The sequence below is a fragment of the Chiloscyllium plagiosum genome, unplaced genomic scaffold, assembly GCF_037043375.1.
Source record: "Chiloscyllium plagiosum isolate Xiang-an unplaced genomic scaffold, Cpla_swu_hap1 HiC_scaffold_53Y, whole genome shotgun sequence".
Lineage (NCBI taxonomy): Eukaryota > Metazoa > Chordata > Chondrichthyes > Orectolobiformes > Hemiscylliidae > Chiloscyllium > Chiloscyllium plagiosum.
The window spans coordinates 11140974-11153450 of NW_028270192.1; the positions used below are offsets into that span (position 1 = coordinate 11140974).

Genomic DNA, 12477 nt, shown 5'->3' on the forward strand with positions numbered 1-12477 from the left:
GCTGTTGTGGATTGACCCATTATGCCGGTAAGCAGGGGATTTCCATACTAATTGATGTTAGTCCCTTTAAATATACAAGTTGTCTGATTCTAAACATCACAGTGATATCAATTTCCAAGTTTAGTCCAAAAAAAAATACAATTTCGAGATTGATTGGTACAGCTAACGTTTCTTTCTCTGTCTCTCTTTCGCTTTTCCACTCCTGCCTTCCCCCATTTTTTATATCTGATGCCGTGTTTTGCATTTCCACAATCAGACAATGTTTTCTTAAATAACATGAAGTCAACGCCTTACCAATATATTGGCTCATAGAGTCATAGCGATGTCCAGCGTGGAAATAGACCCTTTTGTCAGACTCCTCCATGCAGACCAAATATCCCAACCCAATCTAATCCCAGCTGCCAGCACCCGACCCATATCCCTCCAAACCCTTCCTATAAATCTATGTAGATGCCTTTTAAATGTTGCAATTGTACTTGCCGCCACCACTTCCTGTGGCAGCTCATTCCATACACGTACCACCCTCTGTGTGAAAATGTTGTCCCTGAGGTCTCTTTTACATCTTTCCCCGCACACCCTCAACCTACGCCATCTAGTTCTGGACTCACCCACCCAGGGAAAAGACTTTCTCTATTTATCTTATCTATGCTCCTCATGATTTTATAAAACTCGATGAGGTCACCCCTCAGCCTCTGACGCTCCAGGGAGAACAGCCATAACCTATTCAATCTCTCCCTGTAGCACAAATCCTCCAATTCTAGCAAAATTTTTGTAAATCCTTTTTGAACCTTTTTCAAGTTTCACAATATCCTTCCCAAAGGACAGAGACCAGAATTACATTAAATATTCCCTAATCAATGTCCTGTACAGCTGCAACGTGACCTCCCAACTCCTGTACTCAATACTCTTACCAATAAAGGAAAGTATACCAATCGCCTTCTTCACAATCCTATCGATTTGCGACTCTGCTTTCATGGAGCTATGAAACTGCACTCCAAGGTCTCTTTGTTCAGCAACGCTCTCTAAGACCTTACCATTAAGTGTATAAGACCTGCTATGATTTGTTTTCCCAAAATGCAGCACTTTGCATTTATCTGAATTAAAATCCATCTGCCACTTCTCAGCCCATTGGCCCATCTGATCAAGATCCCATCGAAATCTGAGATAAGCGTCTTCATTGTCCACTACAAATCCAATATTGGTGTCATTTGCAAACTTACTAACTATACCTCTTATGCTCGCATCCAATTCATTTATATCAATGATGAAACGTAGTGGACCCAACACCGATCCTTGTGGCACTCCACTGGTCACAGGCCTCCAGTCTGAAAAACAACCCTCTACCACCACCCTCTGTCTTCTACCTTTGAGCCAGTTCTGTATCCATATGGTCAGTTCTGCCTCTATTCTGTGAGATCTCACCTTGCTAACCAATCTCCCTTGGGGAGCCTTGTTGAACGCCTTACTGAATTCCATATAGATCACATCCACTGCTCTCATCTCATCAATCCTCTTGGTAACTTCTTCAAAAAACTCAATCAAGTTTGTGAGACATGACTTCCCACGCACAAAGCCATGTTGACGATCCCGAATCAGTCCTTACCTTTCCAAATACATGTACATCCTGTCACTCATAATTCCCTCCAAAACCCTTCCCACCACCAACGTCACGCGCACTGGTCTATAGTTCCCTTGGCTTGTCCTTACCGTTTCTTAAACAGTGGATCCACGTCAGCCAACCTCCAGTCTCCCAGCAACTCAACTATGACTCTTGATTACACAAGTACCTCAGCAAGGGGACCAGCAATCACTTCCTTAGCGTCCCATAGAGTTCTAACCTACACATGATCAGGTCCTGGGGAGTTATCCACTTTTATGTGTTTCAAGGTCAATTATGAGGAACCGGAAGCGGGCGATTTTGTCAATGAAGTGTTGTCTTCTATTCAATGACGTTGTGGTTGGACTGATAATCCTCACCTCCGCTTTTCAACCTTTTCCCAATCAGCACTGATTCCATTAAAGATTCAAAATCTGCCCAGTTACATTTGAAAGTACCCAATGGCCCAACCTCAGTGTCCTGTAGTAAAGAATTCTACAGATTCACTTCATTTTGGGAGAAGAATTTCTCTTCTGCCTTAAACCTGTGACCTTTAAGCCAGAGATTACACTCCCTGGTCCTGAAATCTCCCAAAAGTGGAAACAACATTTCTACATTTGAAGCACCATGTTTCCTGAAATTTCAGAATGTCACCACTGAATAATCTATGTTCCAATTGGTACAAGCTCAAACTACTCAATCTCTGTTCTCAAGACAGTCCCTCAGTTGCCAGTATTCAGCTGTGATATGACGAGAGCTTCTTCTAAGTTTTAACAAAACTTACAGTCATACAGTTATACAGCACGGAAGCAGATCCTTCGTTCCAACTCATCTGTGCTGAACTAATATCCCAATTTGACCGAGTATCATATGGCAAACAGGTGACCCATATTTCTCTAAATGTTTCATTCTCGTACACACATCCAGCTGCCTTTTAAATTTTAAACTTATACTCGCCTCCACCACTTCCTTTAGCAGATTCTTCTGTGTATACACCACCATCTATGTGAAAACGTTACCCTTCAGGACCTTTTCCAACGTTTCTCCTCTCGCCATAATCCTCTGTCTTATACTTTTGGACTCCCCAACACTCTGAAAAAGACCCTGGCTATTCATCATAACAATGCCCCTCATGATTTCTGGATCTTGTTCAGACCAACCCTCAGCCCCCTTTCCTCGTGCTGCAGGAAAAAGAAAAGCCCCAGACTATTCAGGGTTACCTTATAGATTAAACACTGAGAGCTTGTTTCTGGGAATGCACTGCGAGTCAGGCAGCATCCGAGGAGCAGGATATTCGACGTTTCGGGCAAAAGCCCTTCATCAGGAATGGAGGCAGGGAACCTCCAGGTGGGTAAGTGGAGCTCAGTCCATGGGATGATCATTCATGGTATTGTTGAACCCCATCGTAGGGTCAGATGGCTGAATCCTTCTCACATTTCTTACGTTCTGGTATTGTTATGTTTTTACAGACCTCCAATCCAAAAGACAACACTCCACGACCACTAAATAAAAATCAAAACAACTGCAGATGTCGTGTATCTGAAACAAAAGAAAACGGAAATTGTGGAAAATCTCAGAGGCTCTGGCAGCATCAGTGGAGAGAAAGCTCAACTCTCCATGATGTCCTGGTTTTCCTTTAGAGCCAACTTACGTAATGCCACCACATTAGCCAATCTCCAATCTTCCAGCACCTCATCCATGATTATCAATGATACAAATATCTCAGCAAGGGGCTCAGGAATCTCCTCCTAAGCTTCCCACTAAGTTCTGGGAAATACCTGATCAGATCTCAGGGATTTCAGAGATTTCTCTCTGTTTTTGGTTTCTAGATATGCAGTGCCTCCTCTACTCTGAGATGAACTCTTTTTAAGGCATCGCCATGTATTTCCCAATTTCCTTAGTTTCCATACACCTATTAATGCAAAATATTTGCTCAGTGTCTCATCCATCTCTTGTGGTCTCACACATAGACAGCTATGTTGGTCTTTAAGCGGCTGCATTGTCTCCTTGGTTATTTTTGTACCCTTACTGCATTAATGGAATCGTTTGGGATTTTTGTTAACTCTATTTGACAAAGTGACTTCATGCCCATTTTTGACCCTCGTGATTTCCGACTGCCCTTATATCCTTTTCCGGATTCACTCGATCCCAGCTGTTTACACCTGATATATATATCTCCTATTTCATTACCAGAGTCTCGATTTCTCTTGTCATACTGCTTTCCCTGCACCGACGAGATTTGCCCTTCACACAAACAGGAACATACCATCACTGAACTCTCATGATCTCATGTTTAAGTGCTTCCCAATTCCCAACCGTCCCTTTTCCAGCGAATAGCCCGCTATCTCCACCCCAACCAGATTTTCAAAGTTCCTGTCAGACACCGTCAAACCTGGCCTCACTCCACTTTGAAACATTCATTTTTTAATCAATTCTATCCTTTTTCATAACGGTTTTCAAACTAATGCGATTACGATTACTTGCTCCGACGTCTGCCCCCCAGGACATCTCAGTCAATTATCCTGCTCCGTATCGCAACAGATGTTCAAGCATTCCACAACCTCTAGTAGGTGCTTCCATATATTGAATACGAAATTTTCCTTGCATAAACCTCATCAATTACTCCCCATCCAAGACCTTAACACTATGACAGTCCCAAAATATGTTTGAAAAGTTAAAAATCGCCGACCATAATCCGATTGTGCTTAGACATAGCTGAGACCTCCTTACATATTCACTTGCGAATTTCCAATTGACTATTGAGAGGACTATATTACACTCCCAGTAAGGTGATCACCCCTTTCTCAAAATTAGGTTCCATCCATGTAACGTCACTGGGCAGTCTCCCAGGAATTTCCTCGCAACATCCAGCCATAATGTGCTTCTGAACCAGAAGTACCATTCCTCCTCCTCTCTTGTTTCCCCCCTCACCCCGACTGTTCTTTATATAGCATCTGCACCCCTGAAGATTAAGTGGCCAGTCCTGTTCATCCATGAGCCACCTTTCTGTAATGGTTATGATATCCCCATCCCACATTCCCATCCATTTCCAAGGTTCACCTGCCCCATCTATCAGGCATCTTGCACTCAAGTAAATGCTGCTTTTCAGGCTTACCTCATTTATGCCAAACTGTTGCCTGCCTTGACTCTTAGAATGGTTCACCGTGTCTATTTTACGATCCTCAACCTTTTCCTTTTTCTCACTATTGTGTTGAGTCTCACCATCACCCTTACCAGGTTGAAGCCTTCAGGGTACCACGAGGAAGATTTCCTGCAAGTGTATTGGTCCCTTTCCAATTCAAGTGAAACCTGTCCCTCTTATACATGTCATTTCTGTTGGTGAAGAGACCTCAATGATCGGAAAATGAGAATCCTAGCCCCTGCGACAGCTCCTCAGCCACGCATTTATCTGCTCGGTCTTTCTTTTTGTTCCAACTCTCAATATCCCATTAGTTTTTAAACAAAGCCCAGCATTATGTTTGCCTTTGTTGCAGTTAAAATTAAAAGCTAGCTTCTCGTCATTCTGTGATGACGATTCCCAAATCTGTTCTGTAGATATCAGAATTCAATCTCTATGTAAATAATATTCAGTTGCTCTACCGTTCCTGCTAAAATTCATACCTTCATTTATTATGGCATTTCTCATTTACTTCACCACGTTATATTAATATGCAAAGTTTCTTGTTCCCTCTCTTTTCCAATCTATAGCCCTCTGCAAACTGTTTTGCTTCATACCCACTAATTACCTCCTCTACAACTTTTTTGTCATTTGCCAACTTATCTGCAGTACATTCACTTCCCTCATCTAAGTCGTTAAAATATTTTGTAAATATTTGTGTCCCCTGAACCTGACTTATGTGGTATCCACCAACTACAGATTGACATCCTGTAAAGTTAAATGTGTAATCAAGCACTCTTACGATTGTGATTTCCACAATCTTCTCTCCGTGGCAACACAATACCTCCGAAACCACAGGCTGTTATCTTGTTAAATAATCTTATGTGTGGTACCTTATCAAATGTCTTCAGAAAACAAAAAAAATCACTATTTCCTCCTTTTTCTCAAAGAATTCTAATACATTTATCAAGCGAGATTTCCCTTTTGTAAATCCATTCTCAGTCCTCTTGATCATGTCATGTACTTCTAAATGCTCGGGTGTTACGTGCTTTATTAAAGACGACGCAATTTTTCCAATAAATTATGTTAATTTGCCAATAATGGCCTCAGTCAGACATTTTTGTGTCCATACTTTTTTTGAGTAAAGGTGTTACCTTGTCACTTTGCCAATCCAGTAATACTTTTCTGAAACCTCATGATTATTGGAAAGTTACAACTATTGCATCCAACACATTTTTTTCTTATTTATTTTTCTATCTTGGATTGCGCCTCATAAGTTCCAGTGCATTTTGCGGTAAATACTCCAGCAAATTTCTCTGACGTTTTCTTTGTAGTGAAAATCATTGAGTTGCATTGCTCGCCGTTTCTTTTGCCCTTCATTATTTCGTAATTATAGAATGTTCTTTGCCTGCGACTTTCACAGCAGGTGCAGACTATTTATTCATCTTTTCTGTCATTTCGTGGTTCCCAGTCACGAATTCCCAGCTTCATTCGATATGGGCCTATATTCACGTTGGCTTTTCTCTTCAGTTCTTTCTATTTAAGGATGCTCTTGCTGTCCACTTTAATATCAGCTGTAGTTTCGCTTTCGATGTTTACCTTCTCCCTCCTTATTAATCTTTACATAGAACATAGGACGTTACAGCGCAGTACAGGCTCTTGGGCCCTCGATGTTGCGCCGCCCTGTCAGACTGATCGGAAGCCTATCCCACCTACACTATTCCTTGTACGTCCATTTGCCTGTCCAATTTGCTGGCTTATTGATATTTCTGTAAACATTCCGAATGTCCTGCTCACCGAAAATATTTCCCACATTTTATGTTTTCCTTTTAATTCAATTTGTTGCTATTTCCAACTTTTCTCCGTAAACATAATACACTCGTCCCCTTCCTAGATTTTATCCTTCTCACTTGAATTATGTCATTAATGTGAGCGTTGAACTGTTTTTCTGAATGGATTGCCATTGTTCTTCACAGGGTTTTGCTGCTAAACCCGTTTTCTGGTCCACTCCAGCAAGCTCTTCCCTCATCCGTTTACAATTTACACTTATATAAGCTGAGCACGTTTGTTTCGGATGTCAGATTCTCCCTCTCCAAATGAATGCTCAAACTTTGCTGTTCCGAGGCAATCTTTCAGTCTGTCACCATGTATAAAATCTGACTCATTGTACAATACCAGATTCAGTACATCAAGATTCCAGGTTGAACCACGACATACTGTTTCAGGAATCTATCTGAATTCTTCTTTGTGACTACCTTTGCTGATAGAGTCATAGGAATGTACAGCACAGAAACAGACACTTCGGTCCAACCCGTCCATGCCGATCAGATATCCCAACCCAATCTAGTCCTACCTGCCAGTACCTGACCCATCCCCCTCCAAACGCTTCCTATTCATATGCCTATCCAGATATCCTTTAAATATTGCAATTGTACCAGCCTCCACCACTTCCTCTGGCAGCTAATTCCAAACACGTACCACCCTCTGCATGAAAAAAGTTGCCCCTTCGGTGTCCTTTATATCTTTCCCCTCTCACCATAAACTTATGCCTTCCAGTTCTGGACTCCCAACCCCAGAGAAAAGACTTTGTTTATTTAACCTATCTATACCCCTCATGATTTTGGAAACCTCGATAAGGTCACCCCTCAGCCTCCGATGCTCCAAGGGAAACTGCCCCAGCCTATTCAACCTCTCAAATCCTCCAACCCTGGCAGCATACTTGTAAATCTTTTCTAACCCCTTTCAAGTTTCACAGCATCATTCCGATGGAAAGGAGACCAGAATTGCACACAATATTCCAACAGTGGCCTAACCAATGCCCTGTACAGCCGCAACATGACCTCCCAACTCTTGCATTCAATACTCTGACCAATAAAGGAAAACATACCAAACGCCTTCTTCACTATCCTATCTACCTGCGACTCCATCTTCAAGGAGCTATGAACCAGCACTCCAAGTCTCCTTGTTCAGCAACACTCGCTAGGACCTTACTATGAAGTGTAAAAGTCTTTCTGTCTGTCTGTCAATTGATGTGAAGATTAATTTGCCTATGATTAATACACTGCCTTTCTTTCCATGCTTCATTATCTTCTGATCTCTGTCATGCTTTCTTCATGATTCCATGATTCTAACATATATTCCAGCAGAGATGTCTTTCCCATGGTATTTCTGACCTTCACCTACATGGATTCTATACCGACTAATGATAAAGCCTATGGGTCAGTAATACTTAAGCATGCCTGCTTTACGTCATGTCTTTCAAAAACATCTAATACCGCTTTGTGCAATGGTTGTGACGTGACTAAGAAAACCGGCAATTAAGTCTCAATTGGACCAGCAGTGTGTCACAACAGGCCTGAATATGTTGATAGGAGAAGCGACTATCAGTCCTCACTGCCATCTGCTGGAGAAGCACTGACATTACACTGATGGTGAAAACGTCAACAATACGCGTCTGATATCAATCTATTGAGAAAGCAAGTGCACGCTTATTCTAGCTCATCACCTTAAACTGGCAGCTGTAGGATTATGAAACAACTCATTGAAAGCGGATAAGACTAATTAGCATCAAATCAAGGTCAACATTTGAGCGAAATGTCTCCATTCCTTGTCGTGTAGGTATGTTCATCTCTTTTAAGGATACCAGCTCTGTCACATGCACACCCCCAAACTGCAGGAGTGATGTTGGGAATGGCAGTAAACAGGAAATTAGAGATGCATGTGATAAGGGTATTTTGGTGATCATGCATGATGTTAACTGCACATCGACTGGACTGATCAATGTAGTTACAATGGTGGAGAGGAGGAATTTCTGGATTGTATGTGGGATGGTTTCCTTGACCAATACGTGCGGAAACCAACTAGAAAGAAGGCCATCTTACACTGGATGCTGTGTAATGGGAAGTTAATCATTGCTAATCTAACTGGAGCAGATCCCTTGGGGACGAGCAACCAGGACACGCTAGAACTTTTTAATCAAAATGGGGAGTGAGATCGTTGATGCGGAGACTCGGTTGCTGAAACTTTAAATTTACATTTAAAGGGTAGGAGATTTACGGGGTATCTTATAGAAATGTAAACGACCATGAGAGGCATGCACTCAGTAGTTTCCCAGCGTTGGGTATGCCAGGACTGGAAGGAATCAGTCTAAGGTTAGGATGGTAATAATATAAGGGAACCTGAGGGCCAACTTTTATACACTAAGACTGTTAAGCATATGGAATGAGCTGCCAGTGGAAGTGGTTGAGGGAGAAACATTAACCATATTTAAAAGGTATTTGGACAAATACATGCGCAGGAATGGTTCAGATGAATAAAGGGTCAAGTGCAGGGAAATAAGATTATCGTGGTAGGATAATTTGTTTGGCATGGATCTGTTTGGGCCAAAGCCCTGTCTCTGTGATGTGCAACTCTAACCCTCTCGGACACAAATCAGATACCAGAAATGTTGGAGAATGCAAATTTTACTGAGTGGGAGAACTGAGGCTGATCAATATTAGTAAAGAAATGTTGCTTTGAAAATTGCGGGGATGGACGGTGGATCAACCCCCAGAGCCTGATAATCGACATCCAAGCGTACTTCACAAAGTGGTTCCAGCAGTAGAGAATGCATTCACTGTCAGGATTGTAAACATTCCTGCAGACTGGAGAGCAGCTGCTATCACTCGAATATTCAAAATTGGAGACATTGTCTTTGTTTTCTCTATAATCCTGTAATTTCCTGCAGTAGTTCGGAGTTCTACTGAGCCTCTCTTCGGAAGGAGTGTGTCCCCATGGTGCATCGTGCAATAAACTGATTAATGCTCTAGGTCTGCCTGCAGTGATTTTCTACAGCAGCGCGTGTGTTTAATTATGTAACTGCATATACATTTATGCGTCTATTGCCATGTAAGCACATCATATTGCCTTGAAACCACTTTGGTTGTCAGAGGTCACCAGCATGCTCTGGTCGTTGGAAGATGCTCAAGTGCATTTCAGGTAATGTGCTTTCATGCAATGTAGCTTTACTGCTTGACGAAGAGATGGTATATTAGCCTTCATTGTGAGAGGTTGAGTCCAGGAGCAGGGATGCATTGTCGCTTTGGTGAGGCCACACCTAGAATATTGTGTGCAGTTTTGGTCTCCTTTTCTGAGGAATGTGTTATGTATCCTGTCTAGTCCTGTTTATATTTTATAAGTCTCTATAAGACTCCCTCCTCATCCGTCTGAACACTGGAGGTAACATTCCTAACGCAGTTAATCTCTCCTCATACGCCAGCCCCACCATCCCCGGAAACAGCCTGGTAAACCTTCACTGCACTCCCTCAAGAGCAAGACCATATTATTCTTAATCATTCTTGAAGCGGATCCTTTGCCTTACTGTAGAAATCTCACCATGCAAAAAGTAAATTCACAAGTCATATGCAGCCATTCCGTACTCATGTTCAGACACATTTGTTTGATGATTTAGGGACTCTGCATTTGAGAGAATTTGTCATGTCACCTCCAAACCTCAGCATAGCAACTGGGGTACTCTGGTCCACATCTCAATTAAACCCAACATGTCTTTCACTCCTCCCTCTTCACCTTCCAGGATCGTATAATTCCTTGCAAGCACATCTGTGCCTCTCGGTTGTCCGGATTGAAATAAAGAGAATTGTTATGACAAGTTCTGCTGTTGGAATTGCTGAGGGAAACTCAGCAGGTGCGGCAGGACCTGAGGGAGGAAACGGAATTCTCATAAAGTTCTGTAGAAATTCTGAAACGGTGTCTCTGATTCTCTCTCCACAGATGCTGCCAGACCGGATGATCTTTTTCCTGCAGTTTCTGCTTTTGCTTTTAGCTGAATGTCTATTCCATTGACCAGAATGATACACCCAGACACACCTTGTACCGATATTTAAATCTTTCAAAAGCTTAGGTAATTGAATTCAAACAAATGCAGAACGATGCACTTCCCTCAGCTCCACAGACAGAGAAACTCAGAAGAGCAGAGGCGTTATATGGTTCTATAGGTATAGCTGAGTGATTGCACCGCTGACCGGGAGCTCCGGTTTCTCTTTGCGTTTTCGAATCCTGCTGCCTATGGCTGAAGGCAGCGCAAGAGGGAGTTTGTTTCGCATCTCTTTGTTTGGGATTCCAATCCCGGCGGGGAAACACTTCTTTCAGGTCAGAAGTGGTGTCAATCTCCAATACACTCACTGAACAGCTCGGATTCACACTTGCTTTGCCAACTTTGTTATATCTCGTGTTTTTCCAGATCCCTGGCCAGAGCTTTCTCGCTGAATTTGGTCAATGCCTCGATTAGACTAGACCATGATTCAATGTATGAAAGTACATTTCACTGGGGTGGAACCGAAACCCGCATACTGACTGTGAATAAAACAGTGGAAACTTCCAGCACAGGAGCAAGAGACCCTGAAGCAGACACGTGAGGGCAAATATCTTTCCTTTGTCAGTGAAAGGCACTGCTTCCCAAAGGGGAGCCATCAAAGTGAAGCATGAATGTGATAATCTCTGCTGATTGTTCAAAAGCTCTTGAGGGCGGCCAAGCGCATTGGGCCAGTGGCGTAATGGATAACGCGTCTGACTTCGGATCAGAAGATTGTAGGTTTGAGTCCTACCTGGCTCGTTTGGCATTCTCTGGCTTGTGCACTCATTTTCATTTGCGCGTAGGTGCAGGGATTGGATTCGTACGTTTGCTGCGCAGATCCCTCACGGTCGAAGCTGTCACTGCTCTCACTTTCCTCCACAGCGCCGGGTTTTTAATGGGGCCAGAAAAATATGTGTTTGTGTGTTGTTTTTATGGCTAACGCAAATGACTGTGGATGTTGGGAATCTGAAACAATAACAGGAAATGCTGAGGAAACTCAGCAGGTGTGGGAGAAACTGTGGGAGAAAACGGAATTCTCGGAAAGTTCTGGCGAAATTCCGAACCCATGTCTCTGGTTCAATCTGTGCAGATGCTGCCAGACCTGCTGAATTTTTCCTGCTACTTATGATTTGGTTTTTATCTGAATGTATATTCCATCTATCAGGATGATACACTCACACACACAATGCATCGATATTTACACCTTTTGGAAGCTTAGGTCATTGAATTCAAACACATGCAATAATTTTTCACTGTCCCTCAGCTCCACAGACAGAGCGACCCGGAAAGGCAACCACGTGACGTGGTACGATAGTCGTAGCTGAGTGATTACATCGATGTTGAAAATGTGTTGCTGGAAAAGCACAGCAGGTCAGGCAGCATCCAAGGAGCAGGAGAATCGACGTTTCGAGCATGAGCCCTTCTTCAGGAACTTGACATCCTGGGGCGTTTATATTTGGGGTTCCGAATCCTGCTGACTACGGCTAAGGGCAGGGTAAGATGGAGGTTCTTTCACATCTTTCTGCTTGGGAATGCCCTTTCCGCCCGAAGTCCATGTTTACATTACATACTGACAACCTGGGAGAGCGGTCTGTGCGAGTTGGGCCAGTGGCGTAATGGATAACGCGTCTGACTTCGGATCAGAAGATTGTAGGTTCGAGTCCTACCTGGCTCGAGCGCATGTTTCCTGTTGCATTTCCGTTTGGAGGTGCTGGGATTATGTTCGTGCTTTTATGAATTTGAAAGTTGCATTTCATCCCGATGCAGCTCATTGTCAGACCGATGTATGACAGCTCCTGTTATGTCAGCGTCTGTGGAGCTGCACGGATTGGAACAGTACGTTTTGATATTTAAAAGCTGCAACTGGATCTGTTGACCGTTTTAAATTCCAGCTCACCGCAGCATCTCTCA

General features: G+C 42.9%; 2 non-coding genes across 2 annotated transcripts; both read left to right on the forward strand.

Moving 5' to 3' along the window:
• The first annotated feature begins 11252 nt into the window (after positions 1-11252).
• Positions 11253-11325, forward strand: trnar-ucg (transfer RNA arginine (anticodon UCG)). Its single transcript has one exon. It is a non-coding gene; the product is annotated as a tRNA-Arg (tRNA).
• An 843-nt stretch (positions 11326-12168) lies between these two features.
• Positions 12169-12241, forward strand: trnar-ucg (transfer RNA arginine (anticodon UCG)). Its single transcript has one exon. It is a non-coding gene; the product is annotated as a tRNA-Arg (tRNA).
• The last annotated feature ends 236 nt before the right edge of the window (positions 12242-12477 follow it).